This window comes from Macrosteles quadrilineatus, unplaced genomic scaffold, assembly GCF_028750875.1.
Source record: "Macrosteles quadrilineatus isolate MER2022 unplaced genomic scaffold, UCM_ALF_1.0 Scaffold_7__1_contigs__length_78375512, whole genome shotgun sequence".
NCBI lineage: Eukaryota > Metazoa > Arthropoda > Insecta > Hemiptera > Cicadellidae > Macrosteles > Macrosteles quadrilineatus.
In genome coordinates this window covers 56789743-56811838 of record NW_026542600.1, presented here as the reverse complement: position 1 = coordinate 56811838, position 22096 = coordinate 56789743, and the positions used below count along the sequence as shown (strand labels likewise).

Genomic DNA, 22096 nt, shown 5'->3' with positions numbered 1-22096 from the left:
TTCATAACAATGTAATAAACATATTTCAAAAGAAAAACAGAAAATCGTACCAAGGGGATAGGCCAGCAATAGAAATTTATGGTAAGTTATTATTTTGTTGAGACAAAACTTAAATAATACATTACATTGATAAATACTAATAATTTTTTCAAAAAGGTGTTAGGTACTCTTTATTAAGGAGTAACTAACATATATAAACGAATAAAATCGATTTTCATTAGTAGGTTGGGTTCTTATGGAACCGAGGTCACACCAACGCCATTCAATATGACATATCTCTACTATAAATGAGTGTTAAAACATAAACGACGTGTTTTCCATTTCATAACAATGTCATAAACATATTTCAAAAGAAAACAGGAAATCGTACCAAGGGGATAGGCCAGCAATAGAAATTTATGGTAATTTTTTAAGTACGATGGGTTCTTATGGAATCCAAGTTACACCAACGCCATTCACGGTGACATATCTCAACTGTAAACTAGTCAGGGTATACGAGTAAATAAGATCGTTGTTAAAGGGGAATAGTTCAGCAATAAAAGACAAAGGCCTATTGTAATATTCTTACACATTTCAACCAACTAACAGTACGAGTGTACAAATCATTATAACTTAGTATAAGGTTTAGTGCTAGGATAGGCTTTAAGCGTTTACTTTGTTACAACTCCATGAAAACATTAATTCATTTATGCAGTTTTTTTCATATATTTTAGACACTTGGTATAATCAACGCTTGGCGGGAACAACCGAACGCTATCTTGGCCGTGTGCCGCCAAAAAAAAGTTCCCGCCACTTGATATTTTGGAGGTTATGTCGTCGGCTCTATGACGAATCCTACTGTGACGCCATCATTGTTATGACGTTTTACTGTGACGTATATTCGTCGGAGGGGAAGTAGGAGAAGTGGAGTGAGTTATTGCTAATCTATTGCCAGTTTCACACCGATCACAGTCCTTTTGGTAGGCCTACTTTGGTTTTATCCGGAGGCCACATATTTCTAAAAGATTTACTGGAGACTAAAATGAACTACATAATTGAAAAGAACATACCTACTTAAATTGATTTACTTCGAATTTGACATGATTACGATTATCAGCCTTAGAGTTCTGCCTCCCAGAAGGCAGTGATGTCGCTGAGGTTTGAGTTGAATGCGTTGCCACTGCTATACTCCGCCAAGTAGGTCTTCAGCGTGCTGCGGCGGTTATGTTAGATTAGGTTATCAAATATGTTTGTAGGACTTTACTCGTTTTGTTATGAATCGAACGATGCCAGATGAGTCATAACTTACTTTCCCCAAATCCCCAAGATACAGGCGGTGACAGTTGATGCGCGCGCTTCGGCCAACGTCCTGACCTTGGTCTACTTGAAGGTGATTTGGTGTGCGAAAGTATGACTCATCTGGTATCGTTCTATTCACAACGAAATGAGAAAAGTCATACAAAAATATATTTGATAACCCAACATTACCGCCGCAGCGCGCTTTATAGGGTGGCATCCGGATAATACCAACGTGCCGTCCTTTTTTTATTAGTCTGTAGTTATAGGAGGTCTTATGTGGTACCTTGCTGAAGATTCATGTGATCTCTGCACTTCAACCAAGGTGTTAGGATGGTCTTGACCTTGAGTAGACAAGGTCTAGGCGTTTTAAAGGCAGCCTACGGTACAAAAGGTGTTAAGTTTGTTTCACCTGGAGTTGGCTATAGGCCTTAAAAAAAGTAATTTCCCTAGGCCTACACCGTATAGGTTCTTAGCTGCCTCTACTGTAACCAATACCATTAACCTTAATTAATCTTGTTTCCCTCTAGGCTATCAGCCACTCATACAGTAGGCCTGTCACTCAGGTAGATACCGGTAGTGGGTTTAGGCTAGCCTTATTTACTGATTGTAGGCCTAGCTCAAACAAATGAAAACTGACTGATAGGTAGTTTTACAATTGAGTGAAAACGTGGAACTGGTGGTTTTACTGACTGATGGAAAGTGATGATTTATCCACAATGTTAAAATGAATGTTTCATCTCAATGAAAATCAAAGTAACCATCAGATGATTTAGTTGGTGCTCAACAACAGGTGAATAGTTTTGTTTTTACCAGATAATTTCAGTTCCCATCACCTCATCTGCTCCGAGTTAGGCTGAAGTGACATCTTTTTAACCGGACAATTGTTATTACCATCTATTTAACCTGACTAGATTAGCAGAAAGTGGCTGAAACAACTATTCTTGTGGGAGGCCAATGATCCAAATACAATAAAGTATTGTGTCGTGTAGGCCTATAGTTCAGTATACTGTTGTGTGCTTTTGCTTTTTAATTTGGAAACACAATGGAAAATATTTTGCAACTGCCACAAACTGTACAGTAGGCCTAATGGTTTTTAAACATTTAAAAGGTAACTTTAAAGAAATTATAATTTTGCGTTAAAAATTGTGATCACCCTAAAGTGTCTAGATGTAACTCATAATTTTTTCATTTTGTTTGAGTTAAGCCTCCGAATCACTGATCAATATGTGTAGGCCTACTGGTGAAATTACCTGCTGTCACAATTGGATCACTTGACAGCAGGTAATTTCACAAATACACGTATGATGTTTGACCTAATAATCATTAATTATCATCCTAATAAAGACATTCCTAAATTAAAGGGTTGAAGGGGACGTGGGTTTAACCGAAAAAAAGCTATCCAGTCTGGACTCCAACCATATAAGAGGGAGTCTGTACTAAAATTGACGATACATAAGAAAACATCATATTCAATAGTTTAAAAAGAACAATATGTTTTTAGTGAGAATATTGCATTCACCTTTTCACCTGTTAGTTCGTTAAGAGCTAGCATTTGTAGTTCTGATCATTAGAATTAATTAAATTAAGTTTCTATATTTAAGAAAATGTGTATTTATTTAGATAACCAATCACTAGCCTACATAATTACTAAACTTACAGCTAATTATATTTATAGAGAAAAAATGGCAAGTAAGAGTTGTGTAAGTACTGTTAATATATAAACAGTGTGTCCAGCTAACCGGGAGTTGACCGTGAATTTTAATGACTCGGATGAAGTCTGTGAATGATACAGTACTCCTGTAATAAGTATGGATTAGAAATTTTGGAATAATCGCAAATTGCATATGATTATATTTCAGTTTCATTCAGTTAGGCTAATTTTATCTGAAGCCATTTGACCCATTTTATTCAATGGTAGGCCTAGTGATGTGGGACGGGCAAATACCTACCGGTAGTGGGTAAGAATAGGGTATGGGTAAATAATGCACATATTTCATATTTATAAACATTACCATGTTTTAACATATAATTTGACTTGTTTTGCATTACCTATCTTACTTATTTGAGAAATTTCTTGCTGTGATGAAAGGAAAGTAACCATTAACAAATATTGTTAACTAGGTTAGAGAAATTTACAAAGGACGCTTCAGTATCATTGATCTGCAACACTAGCCATTGTCCTCTGTGCAAACAACCACACTATCTCCTAGACTTTGCCTTCAGCTGCTTCTGCATCAGCACGACGTAAGTTAAGTTGGAAGTTTTCAGTTGTAGTGAATAAACAACACATTCCTCTAATAGGATTCATGATAAAATATTTTGGTTAGGGGTGCCATATCGCCGGATTTTGACGTTCAAAATTTAGCTCCAGGGGATTTCTGCAAAAAGTGAGAAATCTCCTCTTTTTTACTCTATTAAAATACATCGTATAATGGCACTTTTGGAATAAAATAAATGTTTGTGCTTGTAATTATTGTTATGCAATGATTGAAAAATGCAACTCTTGTACTCTCTACTAATGTTTTTTTATTCCGTAGTTTCACTTTTTCCACCAAAGTCCTTAGTAAAAAAGGACAGCTTTCCTATATTGGCAATTAGGATGTACAACCAACTGCCCCTGTACTTTAAAAACCTTGAGGCCTCAGATTTTAAAAACGTAATGAATGAGTGGCTACTGGCAAGGCCCTTGTACTCCAAAGATGAGTTTTTTAAAATTTGCGTCTAACCTGCCGCCAAACTTGTTAATATGTAGGCCTATATATATATATATATATACGGGTCATTCCATACGAAATCAACCAATAAAAAATTATTTTCAACCTGACCATCTTGGATTTTAATGAAATTTTGCATAATATTAGTATTTTGAGTCCTGAATCCAAATATGTTTTTAAAAAAAATCTATCTTTTATAGTTTTTACAATAAAAATATTTCAAAATGGTAAAAATTGGTGTTTTTTACCGTGCGCGCAAATCTAAAATATTGTCTAGAAAGAGTTCTGTTGGTCATATCAAGTTGTACAATGGCTCATTTTAAAGAGGATTCACATGCCTTTAATCTGATACCAAACTCAACCTACTTTGGTAAAAATTAATTTTTTTTTTAAATTTCAAAATGTTTTTGAAAGAAAAATTAAGATCAAACAGACAGTATCGAAGTGTGAATAGTCCTATAATGGTCCTTGGTATGGTAGCTATATTTTTGTAAAATTTAAGCCCAGTCAGTTCAGCAGTTTATGCGCCTATTAGTAACACACGTAAAGACAGACACCACTAGATTTTTATATAGGTAATCTATATAATTATATATAATCTAAATAAATTATATATATATATATATATATATATATATATATAATCTATATAATAATTAATCTATGACATCCATCTGTATGTCTTTGGATAAAACCCATCTGAGATTGTGGTGGAAATTTAAAATTGTGATTCCTGATGATTCTTGATCTCTTTTTTATGACATCAATATTTTCGGACCTAATCCAAACAAAGTTTTTAAGCAGCCAAACATTAATGGTAAACCATAAGCTACCAAGATGAATTAAAACATGTCAAAATATTTATTTTCCTTCTCTTTTATCAAAAAGCTGAGAAGTGAAATAATTTGCATATCCGTTCAATGACCCGTAATTTGCATATATATTAATAGGCCTACAGTTACCAAGCTTATTAATAGATCATTATTTTATTTACATCAAAACGTTTCTTCCTTAGTTTTATAATAACTTATACGAACTACTTGAGGAATTAAACATGGTCTAAAAATATAACCAATTAATTGTACTCTTAAGCTCAGGTAGGTTAGAGGTAAGTTTGACAGGTGTGCGATCGAGCGAGCGCAATGCTTGGGCTCGGAGGGTAAAAACACCGGCGGCGTGTTGCAAAGAATAAGCAGAGCGCATTCGCCGAGCAGTCTGTGGCTGACAGGTGCAGTGGTTGTGGGGGTAGGGTTGAGAGGGTTGTGGGGGGAGCTATACGCACGTCGGTTACGTCATGCCACTACGTGCGTGCTCCTGTGTGGCTGCACTGGAGGTGGAGCCAGATCGAGTTTCAAGCCACGTCCACTAGGAGCGACCCTGCATGGAGGGTTTACTCTACTAGTTAGGCTGAAATCGTTGGCGATGGATTTTAGTACACGATAGGATGTCTAGTGTAGATATAAAGTCAATGACGCTATGAACGACATCACAATCGGGCGCACCCCGGGCAACGCTGACATGTCAGCGGCAAATCCTTCTACTATCGGACGACTTTGAAAAATGAATCTACCCAAACGAACTCAACACAGACCTATAGTATGCACCGTTAGTGCTGTTGTTAAACCTGAAGTTGTTCCTCTAATGCGCAGGTTAAACTTCAAAAAGGCCAACTGGACGGGTTTTAGGGAGATGATTGACAGAGAAATCCAATATCCCTTCACAACCTGATATGTATGACTCCTTCGCTAAGCTTGTCCAGCAGGTCTCGAGAAAAATGATACCTAGAGGCTGTCGAACCCATTACATCGCAGGACTCTCTGAAGAGGCAAAGCCACTGCTAGAATGATACCAAGATCCCTTTGCTGAGGACACACTTCTAGCAGGGGAAGAGCTTATGTCAGTCATTGCCGAAAATCGCAAAACTAAGTGGTGTGATCTTGTGGAGAGTTTAGATATGCAGGTGAACAGCAGACGGGCCTGGAAGTTCCTCAAGAACATAAATGGAGATGCGACAAAACCAAAAGACAACTTTACAATAGTTACTGCCGATCAAGTCGCTACAAACCTTCTTTTAAATGGCAAAACATATGGAAGGAAATACCGGGAGCCTGTTGTGCGTAATGTGGCAAGTGAGAATCACTTCCTGGAAGAACCATTCACCATGTCTGAGCTAACTGCAGTCATTACCAGCTTAAAGACTAATAGAGCTTCAGGTATTGACGAGATCAGAGTCGAACAACTGAAGAACCTAGGTAAAAATGCCATGCAATGGTTGTTGAGCCTCATGAACATGTGCGTAAGCCAAATGCATATACCAAAAGCATGGAGGAAAGCTCGTGTGGCTGCACTGCTCAAACCTGGGAAAGATCCAAACAATCCTAAGAACTTTCAACCTGTTTCTCTCTTATGCCACACATATAAAATATTAGAACGTCTGACACTCAATTGAATCGGCGATTTTCTGGAAACAAAAGATCATTCCACAACAGGCAGGCTTTCGATCATGCAAGTCTTGTGGCCAAGTTTTAAACCTGACCCAGCACATTGAGGATGGGCTTGAGAGAAAACAGATCACGGATGTCGCTTTTGTAGATTTAACAGCTGCCTACGATACCGTAAACCATCGAAGACTCTTGGGATAAGTGTACAGTATTACCATTACCAAAGACTATCAGCTTACTTCAATGTTAGGCACTTTTCTTCATAACAGGTGGTTTTTCGTGTCCCTTCAAGGCAAGAAAAGTAGATGGAGGAATCAAAGAAATGGATTGCCTCAGGGTAGCGTCTTAGCCCCAGCTCTTTATAACATTTACACTAACGACCAACCGTTGCCAAACGCTACACGTCAGTATATATATGCCGATGATACGGCGGTGGCGGCACAAGGAAGGAGTTTTGAAGAGGTGGAACAGAAGCTGACTATGACTCTAAATGAACTTTCCTAGTTTTATGACGCAAATCACCTAAAGCCGAACCCTGCTAAGACCCAAGTTTGTGCCTTTCACCTAAACAATAGAAATGAAATGAAATGAAAATGTGCTTTATTGTACAATTTAGAACATAAATACATTTTTACACAGACACATAAAACAATGGTTAATAACCGTCTGTTTTGTTGGCACTAGAGTTGTTCAATTACTTAAGATTAGAATAGTAGGCCTATTGAGCACTAAACAGATTTATTAATAATCCTGAAATAAAGACATATATATAAGATATATATATACAAATATATAAGAGAGAACGAGTACTTTATTACAGAAGTGAAAAAAAAATAAAAACATACTGATCCTAACTTATCAGTAGACGAGTTTCATATACAATTAATTTAGGTTCAAAAGTTAAATTCTGTCACTATCTCCCATCTATATTTCCAAGCGTTTTCTAGATAACTAGCTAAAGCTCGCCAATTCCTCCCATTTATAAATTGATGATATTCTATTTCATTAAAAAAAAGTTTTCCCAACCAAAAATGTCTTATGTGTTTTAAAATCGGACAAAGTGCAATAAAATGATAGACTGTTTCATTTTCATTTAGGTTACATAAGGAACATCTATAATTTTGATCGAGCCAAGGCTTGTAATTCAGGTTGATAAGCTCTAATCTTGCTTTAAGAATCCACGAAATGGTACGAGTATTGTTGAGTTTGAGGGGACTCTTTATCTCCAAGTTCAAGGTCGAGCGTGAGTAACTGGCTGTGGTGGACGGAGGTGCGCGCTCGACCAACACACTCCCCCCTCCACCTACAACGTAGCCCCTCCGCTACCGACCTCAACTGTTCGCTAAGCTCCGCTAAATCATCATTTTGAAAATTAATATTTATATTAAATTGTTGTCCCAGAAGCTTCCATTCTTTACTCCAAAATACATTCCTTGAAATAATTTGTTTAGCTAAAATTTTGGCCAATCTCCCCGCTGGTAACGTTAAACATTTCAATAAATAATTTAGATTTACATTCAAAGTATAAAAGTATAACTTTTCACAGCATGTTTCCAAATATAATGCATAATTTGGTGTGTTAAAAGGTAAAGAAAATAATTTTTTGAGAAATATTTTTTGAACAGATTCTATTTGATCGCTTTCTATACATCCCCACACCTGAGCTCCGTAGCAGATTGTAGCTCGCACTACCGCTTCGAAACAACACATTTTAGAACTTAGCGGTACTTTTGGGTTTTTAAATAAAGCACTCCAGACTGAATTAACAGCAAATTGACCTATTCTGGCTTTTTCTTTGAAATGATTACTCCAAGAAAGGGAACTTGTAAACGTGATTCCTAAATATTTGTACTCATTTACCACCTCAATAATTTTACCCATATACCACCATTTGTCGCTCACCTTTAATTTCCCACCATTTCTAAAAACAATAATCTTTGATTTATTTAAATTTACAGTTAAATTCCATGTCCCACAGTAGGTTTATAAATTTTTTATCATGTGCTGCAGCCTGGTACTACAGGTTGATTACCGAGAAACACATGTTTTTCAAATAACGAGTACTCAGGTAATTCAGAGCAAAAAATCTATTTATGAGTGGAAAAACAGTGTACACAATATGCAATTTCAGAATAAAATTACTTGCAATTTAGCATTTAAAAATTACATTTCTAACGTGGTGGTTAGAGAACATTGATAATTTTACGGGTCGCCTTCTGCTTTGATACAGCGTTGAAGGCGTTCCTTAAAACTTTCTACGGAATTTGCTAACATATCTCTAGGAATGGCGTTGATTTCCTGGCGAATAGCTTCTTCTGGCCGTCGCCGAACGATATTCCTTGTGTACTACGAAAGTCAAAAACATGCGTTTCCCAGTAATCACTCTGTAGTTGGGGACAGAAGAATAATGTCATCAGCGTAAAGCAACATATTTATTTTCGATCCACCAAAATGGCATCCTCCTCCTACCGCCTCCGGCAGGTCATTGATAGATAAACTGAATAAAGTCGGTGAGAGATTGCAGCCTTGCCTCAGACCTGTGTTAGTTTCGAAACTGTCAGTTACACCTCCTTCACACCACACACTCGAACTGGTGTTGTTGCAGTAGTTTTTTAATACATTCAGCATGCACGTCGATAATCCCAAGCTTTACAGTTTAAAAAACATTGATTTTCGATCGATTGTGTCAAAAGCCGCACTAAAGTCAACAAAAAACGCATCAAGTTTCCCTCCTTTTTGTGATAGACGTAACTTAACCATACAAGCCAGATTAAAAATGTTATCAATGGTGGAGTAACCTTTCCTAAAACCCGCTTGAAATTCCGTTAATATTTCATTTTCTTGAACCTACGTTTGTATTCTATTGTATATGAGACTTGTGAAAATTTTGGCCACGCTATCAAAAGATAATCCACCGTAGTTTTCAACTAAATTGAGGTCTCCTTTTTTGTGTAAAGGAAAAATAATTGAGGTTTTGAAAATTTTTGGAACAATTTCACTTTTAAAAATTTTGTTGTAGATTATTAATAAAATAAACAAAAAATTTTCAGGTGCATTTTTGAAAAATTCATAAGGAATTCTATCTGGCCCCGGGGCCTTATCACACTTTAATGTTTTCAAAATATTCTTCAGTTCAGCAAGAGTGAAGTCACTAGGCCTATCTAATCGGCAGTTATCTATAAGCGGTTCCGCATAGCTGATCGCACCTGCTCTATCTAATTGGGGGATTCAAAAAATTCTTAAAATGTGTTATCCATCTTTCAGGCGATATTTCTCCCACAACATTACTACCTTTCTTTTTTAATGTGTTTATTACTTAAATCAAATATAACTTTATCATAATAAGACCTTTTCTTTATAGCACACAATTTCTTATAAATATTTGACTGTTTTATATAATTGAGTTTGACTATACTTGAATTTGTTGTTCTATATAGGTTAAGAAGCCTGAACATTCTTTTTCTTTCAGCTAAGCATTTGTAGTCAAACCATGGCTGTTTATTTCCTACGACATTGTTTTGTTTTTGTTCAGACGACCTTAAGATGCACTCCATTAACTCATTCACATTGTCCTGATTGTTATTTGAGATTTTAACTTGCACTAAGTTCAGCTTAATACGTTCATTGTAATCTAAACAATCATTGGTGGACCATTTTAATTTAGGTAGTAAAGGTAATAGCTTCCCTTCATTCTGTCCCTCTGCACCTGGGCTCACAGCAATTAAACTAACTGCACAAGGGGGATGGCCAGACCCCGGGTATGGCACAACTTTAAAATCACCAACTATGGATAAACAGTTTACAGATACCAATGCATAATCAATAACTGAAGAACCCACTGACCCTATAAACGTGTACTCCCCGTCCTTATCACTTCTGGATCTCCCATTCAAAATAATAAATCCCATGTTGTCTATAACATCTAGAATCTTACGCCCTCTCACATTAACTGTCTTATCTTTTGATCTTCTACCATCTTCAAGGTTTGTTGTTATATGCCCTATCCCCCACCTGAATATCCCTGTTCTTCCCCAGTTCTCCCGTTTCAATCCCCTAACAGAACCCAATTATCCATTTCATTATTACTAATTAAATTAACTAATTCCTCAAAATCTCGCTCCCAGTGGTTATAATTGAAATATAATGGCACGAAACAAATTGAATTTTGTGCATTAATGAAACTCGTCTACAATATTATAATTATGAACCTTATCAACTTCTAAACATTCAATAAATTTTGACTTTTTATTGATAGCGATGATTTCCCCTCCAATATATCTCCCCACCCTTCCTTCTCTTACTGCTAACTTGAAAAACAAACTAAAATTTGACAATTTATCCGAAACGATATTAATATCAGCTTCTGAAATAAAAGTTTCTAACATAAAAACTAAATCATAACATCTTAAAAATTCTAAAAAATAGTTATCATTGAGCTTATTTTTAAGTCCACAAACATTATACACACAAGCCCTGAAAAGTCCCTGTGGAATACCTTTTCCCGTTGGATGATAGTCTTGACTCGGCTGGTCGTCCTGGGAAGGATTGGCGTCGCCCTCTCACGCCTCGTCTTGGACCCATCTGTGTTATGCGGACCCGTGGATGCTGCGCTTCCGGACGTCCCGTCTTCTACCACCTGCTTAGCTGCCTGTGCATAAGTCTGTGTTGGAGTAGGTGTCTGCGTTTGAAATGGTGCTTCCTTATCTTCTGTGTGTATTTCAGATTTCCGTTGTGCCAGTTTAGTGAGAAAGTCAGAGAAATCGTGACGAAACAGCTTTTGAAGGGCCATCCCTCCGTTTATTGGCCCGTTTCTCAAACACCCTTCTTCCCATGTGAATCGGTGTTCTTTCACATCGAGATGATCGTGGAATAAAGGCATCTTAAGCTTACCCGCCACTCTTTCAATTTCACTCCGCACTGCTACCAAATGGGATCGTCTGTCTCTAATTTCCCTCGGAAAATCCCGATGAATTATATATCCCGTTCCTCTTAACTTTGTAGTCTGGCCGAGAATGTAGGTTATATCCGTATCTTCGGGTATATGGGTAATGATTGACTTCCCGTCTCTACCCAGGGGATGGGCTCTATTGACCCACACTCTGTCTATCCCTAACACATCCTTGCAGAAGTTTCTTACCACCTCCCTAAAGTCAGCATTTTTCCCATACCACGTCAAACCCTTAAAAATGAGGTTGTTTCTTCTTGATCGGGACTCAAGATCAATTAACCTTTCACAGGTGCTTTTCTCCTGCTTCCTTAGGCTAGCAACTTCTTCCCTTAAGATCTCATTTTCGGTGACTAATTCCTGTATTTTTACGTTAATGTTACATACATCATCCTTTGTGGCTAACCTTTGAAGCTTCTCATCCAACTTACTTTCTAACAGTTTGCTCATACCTTCCATTAGTTGTGCTAGGCTCATCTCCCCTACTTTTTCGTCACCCATTGCTGAGTTAACCTCGTCGTCCGGACTGTCTGGTGAGATGTGTAGTCGGTTGCGCTTACTTCTTGGTTTGGCTGGTGTGAAGTAGTTCCCAATTTTTGAATTTGGCATAAGGAACTTATAAACACAGTCACTGTAACTTCACTACCTCACGGTAACTCGCGTCACCAACTTGCGTTACACTGACGGACGCCTGTTCGCTCCGGACGGTGACGACCACGTTGTCACGGCGCGATCCCGTACTCGACTATTTCACCGTAACGGCAAGCCCTCTGATAACATAAAGTTACCAAATAGTGTCCTCGTAGTTAGCCCTAAGCCCTTATCAACACTTTGGTTGAGTTGAATGTGAGGTGGCGCGGAGACCGTCTTCAGCATTGTCCTACACCCAAATACCTTGGTGTCATACTGGACCGCACACTGGCATTTAAGACGCGTTGTATTGCGACAAGAGGTAAAGTCTCAGAGAGGAATAATATCATCAGGCACCTCACCAGCAGTAGCAGATGCTAAGGTGCTAACCCTAATATTCTCAGAACCTCAGCTTTAGCGCTCAGTGTGTCGGCTGCGGAGTACGCTGCACCAGTATGGGATGCATCGTCAAATGCAAAAAAGGTTGACATTGCAGTCAATGACATGTCTCGCATTGTAACTGGGTGTTTGAAACCAACCCCAGTACACAAACTCTATCCTATCATAGGGATCGCCCCTCCATCAATCCGACGTGATGTCGCTGCCGACGCAGAAAGGACTAAGCAAAAGACAGACCCTCGTCACCCATTACACGGCCACCAACCTGCAGAGTGACGGCTTCGGTCCAGAAAGAGCTTTTTATCACGGACACGAGTCCTGGATGGATCACTCTCAAGCAATCGGGTGGCAAGGTGGGAGGCCACGTTGACTAACCCTCCCATACCAGCCAGGGAGGAACTGGCTCCTGGTGGAGGCCTTCATTACACGGTGTGGAAGACCCTGTAAGGGAGCAGGGTCGAGGTACCAAAATGCAAGACAGACATGCAGAAATGGGGTCTCTTACCAGACGAAGAAAACATCTTGTGTGCGTGTGGTGCTGTTCAGCATCCTGGCCATCTGCTGATCTGCCCACGCCTAGACCAGTCTTGCACATTAGATGATCTTTTACATGCGAATGACAAAGCCATATCGGTAGCTAATTTTTGGAAAAGCGAAGTCTGATTTCCGGACACGGAAAGTAAGTAAGTACTACCAAAGCCGAACTGAGTCTAGCACTCTAGCAGACAGTTGTTAGTTCCATTTAAATAAAATAAAAACGTGTTTACTTTCGGGCCAGTGAGTTAATTTTTTTATGTGTATGACCAGGTATGACCATCGATGTATAATACTCTACTGGATAGCGCGCTGTGTGGTGGAAAAACGGTCCGTGCCCACCAATCGAATTGGTGGGATACCGAGGTGGACGGGCCGTATGAACCTCTGTATTTTACACAAACATACTTTCACTCAACCTGCCCTGCTTCACTTATTTGCCAACGTAAAAATTTCAAATTTTTATTTTATTTTCTGGAAAAGACAGTGCTTCTTACTGTATAGTTTGTTTTAACCTAAACATATTTTTTATAATTTATTTAGGCAGTTCATAACTGATGATCGTTTTTAACACAACTAAAAGCATGAAAAATGTAGTAAGCGAGGAACTTTAATATTTTTTGGTCAGGAAAAAAATTCCTGCGGCAAAGTTAAAGATTAAAGTATGAATTTTATTTTTTACTTGAAGCTTTTTTTGATACAGAGTTTGCTTGTATCATTTTTAAGCGATTAAAAATAGCCATAAAATCGCTTGGCGAGGCATTGGCGCTAGGAGTTCGGCCGGCTAGGCATCAGTTTACGGGATTTAGATACTGAGTTTCTGGCATTTAATTATCATTATACACATTAAATGTGTCAATACACTACGAAGGATGGGTAACTAAATTTACAAGCGTATGTTTATGCATTTTATTGCTTACCGTAGTCTATAGTTTTTTAAAAAAATCTTTGAATGAAAAAATACATTTTGGATTGACAGTAGTATTTAATCTCTCTGATTATCTGAGAAAATATTTTGTTATAATTTTACTTTACTGAGAATAATCAATGAATTGGAGATATTGGCATAAAATATTTTACACTCCTTTTATTGAACAACATAATGTATTTTACAAACACGTATGACAAAGAAACATACTGTAATATAACCAAAATTTATATTCTTACAGTTTACTAAGTCTCTCAATAATAATTGGGGCTCACAGCAGTAAATGATGACTTGCTTATGTGATCAAGTAATTATTGTTATATTTTGCTCTGGCCAATGTTCAACTAGGTTATAAATAAATCTAATTCTTTCATAACATCACTAAATTTATTCTGGGATTTACTTTTGATGCATTGTCTGTAAAGTGTGAGCAAGAAATTAGATTAATTATATCTGCTTACAAACCTCCTTAAGTTCGTTATAACCAATTTTGTAATATTTTCACAAAACTAACATAGCAATACACGGCGAGAGCGGGTGCGACGCTCGCCACTAAGGTGACTCATGCCTTTTTATCCCCACTCCTCGCGGACAGAGCGAGGCAGCGACAGACCGTTTTTCGAGCCCTACTTCATTCTCAGCGCGCAATCCAGGGAGTTATTATACATCGATGGGTATGACCCATACCGTTACTGTTATATAATATTTGTGCTATGTATAGGCTAATATACAATTTTGCTAGCCCGTAAATTTATATCCACTGTAGTGGGGGGACGCTAGCTAAAACCTCCTCTTTTTTACATATTACCATATGGCAACCCTAATTTAGGTTAACATCAGACCAGAACAAAAGATTGGTAGGGCTACTTTTTTTGTCCTAAGACGCTAGGCGCGAGTCCGGGATTGTTTTGCAAACTACTTCAGGCTAAACCTAGGGGTTGCGGCTTATCACTTACTGAAACCCCGCGCTCTAACCACTAGACCAGCTCGCTCCCCCACTAAATTAAATTTAGTTCTCATACATTGCACATTTAAATACCCCCGCCACAGCAAACCTGCAGCTGAGCGAATTTCCATTTGCCTGATTGTATCTACACTAAAGTGCCTCCTTAAACATATCACATTTATTCCCTATTTAAATAGAATTAGTTTAACGAGTACTTAGCCCTTTCAGGCCCAGCACAGTCATTTTTGTAGGTAAATTTTTAAGTCCTGACAACCTAACCAACACGATTGTGTAGGTTTAGATGTTTATTTATTTTTTTGAAGTTTCTGGATCTTTCTGTTGCTCAGACCTGTACGCATCGATTGTGCAGGTTATGGAGATCAGCTGGGAATTTTTGTTTTGCAGTCTGTCTTCATGTCTTGTGGTAATACTGATTGTTTTGTTGCAATGTCACGGTAAGATAGGAGAAAGAGGCAACTGTTTGGGTTAATGACTGTTTTATATATGTTTTTAAACGTATATAATGCTAATTATTGCTGTAACTGAAATGCTTAATATGGTATTATGAAGGTTTCGTCTTAAAAACAAACCTAATCAATAATTTTAGTATTTGAAATTTAGGTTAAAAACCAACATTTATTCAAAATTTGCTCAGGACTTAAAGCGGTCGAGATGACTAAGATTCCCGGGTCTGAAAGGGTTAGGGTTGCTGCAACAAGGAGGGTAAAAAAGTGTTTTTTGTTGTAAAATTTTAATAGTTTAGTAAGAAATGAACAGTTGACTTATTCTCCATAAGAATAACATGAGAATTTTAAATTTACAATTTTTGGCATTTTCTCCGTAACCATTAGGCACACAATAACGCTTCAGTAAGCTATACTGAATTATTTTTTAAGCTCTACAAAATGGTTTGGAAAGAAATTGTGAAATTTTGTGTTTTCAGGGTCAAAAATGGGAAAACCCCCCAAAAACCCCCGTTCCCTTATTCCGATCATGCTGGTTCACAAACTCCTTCAAATAAATGTAGGTTTATACTAAATTTCATCAAAATCGGATAATTTTTGCTCGAGATATCATGCTAACGGACATATATATATATATGTGTACATATATATATATATGTACATATATACAGGGTGTCCCGTAACTCTCTGGACATATGTATATAGCGTTATTCCTTAGGTCAAGACAAACACATTTCACCATAGGAACATGGGTCTGTGGGGTCTAGTTTACCGACTGTCGGTATTTATGTGTTTTTTACAAAAAAACTAATAACTCCTAAGCGGTTTGAGATACAGCTTTGATATTTTACAAAAATGTTTATCTTATTAAGACCTTTTATCGTTAGAAATTATACTAAAAAATCATTAACCGTTTCAAAATGGCGGCCATTTAAAACGTTTGATGCCAAATTTCACGAAAACCGTTAACTTAAAAAAAAAGTGCAAGAGACAAAAAAGTTTGTAAATTTTATGTAGTTTCCAATGATACCTTAGTTGTTAAGATTGAATAAATAATAACAGAGAAAATAGTTGTTTTCGTAATGTATGACCACTTTTTTCCATTTAAACAATGCTAAACAACGTAAAAGGAGTATTAGCATTGTTTAAATGGAGAAAAGTGGTCAGGCATTTGGAAAAGAAGACATTTCTCTGTTATTATGTATCCAATCTTAACAAATAAGGTATCATTGGAAACTACATATAATTTACAAACTTTTTTGTAACTTGCACTTTTTTTGTAAAGTTAACGGTTTTCGTGAAATTTGGCATAAAATATTTTAAATGGCCGCCATTTTGAAACGGGTAATGATTTTTTAGTATAATTTCTAACGATAAAAGGTCTTAATAAGATAAACATTTTTGCAAAATATCAAAGCTGTATCTCAAACCGTTTAGGAGTTATTAATGTTTTTGTAAAAAACACATAAATACCGACAGTCGGTAAACTAGACACCACAGACCCATGTTCCTATGGTGAAATGTGTTTTTTTCTTGACCTAAGGAATAATACGTATGTCCTATATACCTATATGACCTATATGACCTATATACGTATGTCCAGAGAGTTACGGGACACCCTGTATACAGGGTGATCAACTCAAGGAGGCCACCATTGGGATATCGAAAACGGTAAGAATTAGAGAAAACTTTAAATGGGGCACATTCCTTTATTTTTTGATGCAGTTAAAAATATAATTTTATTTTTTCGAAATTCAGCCGCCATTTTCCAAAATGGCGGCCAACTTTGAAATTTCTTATGGAACACCCTATATTTTATCATGTTCTATGATAGAACAGACAATTTAAAAACTTTTTTATTCTTGACATTTTTTCGATAAACCCACTCGTTTAGGAGTTACAGCCTATGGAAAAATGACTTCCGGTGTACATTTTACATCATGTAGCTCCTAAACAAGTAGGTTTATAGCGAAAATGCGATGAGTGAATAAGTCAAAGAAGTCTTAATATTGCATCCACATTCCATAAAGACCATAAAATACACAGTTTTCCACTTTTCAAGTTTGCCGCCATTTTGGAAAATGGCCGCCATTTTTAAAATAATAGAATTAATAGTTTTAACGAATTTTATGGTCTTTTTGGAATGTGGATGCAATTTTAAGACTTATTTGACTTATTTACTTTTCGAATTTTCGCTATAAACCTACTTGTTTAGGAGCTACATTATGTAAAATGTACACCGGAAGTCATTTTTCCATAGGCTGTAACTCCTAAACGAGTGGGTTTATCGAAAAAATGTCAAGAATAAAAAAGTTTTTAAATTGTCTGTTCTATCATAGAACATGATAAAATATAGGGTGTTCCATAAGAAATTTCCAAGTTGGCCGCCATTTTGGAAAATGGCGGCTGAATTTCGAAAAAATAAAATTATATTTTTAACTGCATCAAAAAATAAAGGAATGTGCCCCATTTAAAGTTTTCTCTAATTCTTACCGTTTCCGATATCCCAATGGTGGCCTCCTTGAGTTGATCACCCTGTATATGAATTTGAACGGATGGTGTTTTTGGCCTCTAGGGACCTCAGAACGAAAAAGTAAATCGGTCCCGGGTCCAGGTCTTACCACTTACCATGAGTACTACGGTAATAGCTTATTCCCTATATAGGAAATTTGCTAAAAGGCTACTTTACAAACACTGGAACTATTTACACTATTTAATACCTTTGGTAATATATACCTTTAGTAAATACGCTTTGGCTCTACTTGAATGGTGCCTATGGATGGATATTCCATCTATTCTAACGCCTGATACTGATAGATAGCTTTCATTGTTAGTCCATGTAAGAGGGAGTTTACTGTATTAAAATTGACGATACATTAGAAAACATCAAATTAAAAGTTTAAAAAGAACAATATGTTTTTAGTGAGTATATTGCATTAGTTATTTCACCTGTTAAAGCTGTAAATGGATGACATTTGTAGCTTTGGTCTTCAGCATTAATTAAAAAAAGTTTCTATATCCAAGGACATATGTATTTATTTTAGATAACCAATCATTAGGCTACATAAATATACAGCTTACCTTACCTTACGCTAGCTGGTGCTACAGCCCACGATTTATCTCCAATCTTATCTATTTCTTGCTCTGTGTCTCCAATTCCCAATTCTAAGAATTCTCAAATCCTCATCTGTTTGACATCATGTCTTCTCCTAATCTTTTCCCCCCCGGAGAACCGAATGAGGGACTATTTTAACTCTGGCTTCAAATTGAGTATTATGAATCGCCATCATTGTACCTACGCTCTGATTTGTTGCAAGGTCTCCGAACCTAAAAATTTTCCAGTGTGAAGTGGTTAGCTTCACGCCCAACCCCCAATTTGGAGGACCAGGATTTTACTTAGAGTATTCTCTCCTAGGCCATTTACTTTTTCCACAGCTTAAGATCCTGTCATGACCTTGGTTTTACTTTAGAGTGACCTAGCCTTCAAGGACCCAACCTCCAACCGTACAAGGCAGTACGGGGCAGTGCCTATTTGATGGCGGCACTTATTCACCATGAAACATACTATTCATTGGGTTCTAAGGTTTTTAATAAATGGGTGCAACCATGCAAGTCACCCCCGCCACACCCTCTTACCGGTACTGCATATTCGGGTTCCCTGTATCTGAGAGCCGTTTGCTATCCGCCAGCTTGCGATCCACCCGGTGGCTGAGGCTCGCCCCGGGGTATAATTAAAGCTAATTATCTTTTATTGGGAACATAGTGGCAAAAGTATGAGTTATGTACGGTACCGTACTATACTTATATATAAACAGTGTGTCCAGCCTACCTGGAAACGGGGAATTGACCATGAATTTTATTCACTCGGATAAAGTCTGTTTGAATTATACTCCTTAAATAAGGTATGGATCAGAAATTTTGGAATTATCGTCAAAAGCCTATGATCTATTTCTAGTTTCATTCAGTTAGGATAATAAAAGTCATTGGCCAATTTTATTCAAGGGTAGTGATGTGGGCCGGACAAATACCTAGTGGGTAGTGGTAGGGTATTTATAAATGGGTATTCACATATTTCATATTTATAAACATCTTCCTGTTTTAAACTCTAATCTAATTTTCTTATCTAATTTGACTTGTTTTGCATTATCTGATTTATTTGAGAAATTTCTTGCTGTGATAAAAGGAAAGTAACCATTAACAAATATTGTTAACTAGGTTAAAGAAATTTACAAAGGACACTTCAGGATCATTGATCTGCAACTACCCATTGTCGTCTGTGAAAACAGCTACACTATCTCCTAGACCTTGCCTTCAACTGCTTCTGCATCCATGACGTAAGTTGGAAGTTTTTAGTTAGTAAGTAAACATCTTATTCCTTGGATGCATATCAGGTTGGCCTCAGAAAAAAATTGTTTGCATTGAATTAAATTTACTTCTGAGACATTGCACATTTAAAAAGGCTACTTTACAAACACTAGAACTATTTACACTATTTTTACAGTTATTGTTGGGTAAATAGGCTTTGGCTGTACTTGGATGGTGCCTATGGATGGATATTTCATCTGTGCACGCACCTGATTCTGATAGATAGCTTACATTAGTAGGCTTGGTGAGTCGTTCCTATTTACCTCCATGCTTCTAAAAATTAACCATCATTAGAGAGAGCAAAAATGGGGACATGAAAAATCCATTTGCAATAGAAAAAATAACATATAAACATTACTATAATCTAGCAGGGGTCTCCAACCTTTTTTACTCAAGAGGCCAGATAGTATATTTTTTAAGGAACAGCGAGCCATCAATATTTTGCAACAGCATGTCCAGCCTGCCCCGTAAACTCAGTCATAGAAGTCCTTTTCTAATTAAGAGCTCAGTTATGGTTTTTGATGTCTTCCTTTCTTTCAGTTGCCATATTTCCTTTTAAGTTATATTACTTTTTGGCTAACTAAAATTGTTTAATTGTTTGTGAAAATAGAGCTGTGACCAAAAAAAAACTATTGGCCTACACATATATATAATTTTTAATTACCATAATATTCATGTATTTGTCATAACATAAGTAAATACACTTCATGACAGGAACTTCAAAAAGTCAACATAACGAAAATAATAATTACAGTATTTCATTATTTGTTATTAAATAATATTTGTTCTGTAAAGGGAGTTTCCAAGTAGACCCAAGGAATCACAGGACTACCTATTGAAAACTAAATCTTGGCTCTAGTAAACTTATGGTTGCAATAGCGGTACAGAAGACTCCCTCCTATCCCGATAATTTTTATCAGTATTGTTTTAAGCCTAAAGGATTAACAATAAGGAGAGAGCACGCGAATAGGGACATTTATGTTGCGGTGAAGCCAGCTTTAGCAGAACACTAGAGGGCCACGAGGAGCCGTGGCATAGACTGACAAAAAGCTGCCGCTATAACATGAGGGATAGGGAAAAAAACGCACACCATTTCGTATTAAAATTGCAGCTAAACTAAAACACCTGTCATTCACCATTCTTAAAGTAGGCTAAATTAAATTTCCCAGCGAATGTTGTACCTAATTCTTTTCTGTAAAAACTATTTATTATGCTCTGGACTTTGAACATATGATAGCTATAAGTATGGCAGATTAATCATAGTTAATATTGATCTCTGTTTATTTATCTTTCTGTAATGAAATTGGGTTAAATAAACTTATTTAATTTAATTTAATTTCGTCTTTAATTACCTTTTTGAAAAAAGAAAATATATCAATGCAAATAAACAATTTATTCGTATTCCATAAGAGATAGTATTTTGTACATCCATATTCTAATAGGAATAAAAAAATTACAACTATTTGTTTTTTTTATTTTTACAGTTTTTAAAACAACCCCACTAAATTTAGGTTAGAAGGAAAAATTTAATTTTGGATGGTAAAATACATTTAAAATTAGCATGTTTCATCATTTCTTGATTTTTAAATACCATTTCTTGCTAGTTTTAATGAAGGCATTTATGTGCTAGGCAGGTGGAGGTGATTTTAAAAAGCCAATGTTAAAAATTCAAAGCTGCACTCACTTTTATTACAAACAGCCGTTCCAATTAAATTACGAACATAAAAACAAAAACAATTTCTTGGTCATTCGATTTTTGATTTTATTAATATCATATTGAGCCATATTTGATCTGTTAGTTAAGAAATATCAAATAAACTTTGAGTAAAAAGTGTAGACTTTCCATTTTCTCGTCTTCTGTGGCCATAGGCCTATAATTTTTCTTAATTAAGGGATTAAATCTTATTTTATTTATTTTTACAGAAAATATGTTAAAATATCACGAATGATTTGAGTTTTTAATTATGAATGGTATAATCAATAATGCACAATAGTAGTAGTGTAAATAATAAAAACAAGGATAATGAACTGTAAAAAACAAGTCATCCTTGTTTAATTAACCCACCTTTGGATGTACTAATGGTTTATAAACATGATCATCCTCTTACTTAGGCTTCTAATATTACGATTCAAATTTATGTTTAAAATTTTTCATTGCATAATTAAGTCTAATTTTAAAATAACTGCTATTTCTGTAACCAAACTCGGGATTTCTTTGATTTTCTTCGTCGGGATTGGGGAATTCCTTTGAGGCACTGTTTACAAGGCTTACGACACTATTCGGCTTAAGTTATTTATAATGTCATTAATGAGGATGGTACAAAACCCATAGAATGCAGTATGAGTGGGGGGAGAGTAGCGCTGCCTCCCCCTCCTCGGTACAGTGGGGGCGCGTCGTTGGAGGAAGCGTGCTTGCTCGTTTCAACGAAACTCCGGCCTGTCCCATCAATGT

The 22096-nt window shown here is 36.5% G+C and overlaps 1 protein-coding gene across 2 annotated transcripts in view; it reads left to right on the top strand.

The window, feature by feature from the left end:
• Positions 1-3398: 3398 nt before the first annotated feature.
• LOC128998404 (uncharacterized) overlaps positions 3399-22096 on the top strand; it is a 34720-nt gene continuing 16022 nt past the window's right edge. Inside the window, exons 1-2 of one of the 2 annotated variants that reach the window (XM_054424518.1) lie at positions 3399-3522; positions 19495-19613. The gene's annotated coding sequence lies outside the window, so the exon portion shown is untranslated. Of the gene's footprint in view, positions 3523-19494; positions 19614-19804; positions 19889-22096 lie in introns of those variants that run through there. The other variant, XM_054424519.1, reaches the window with a different exon arrangement.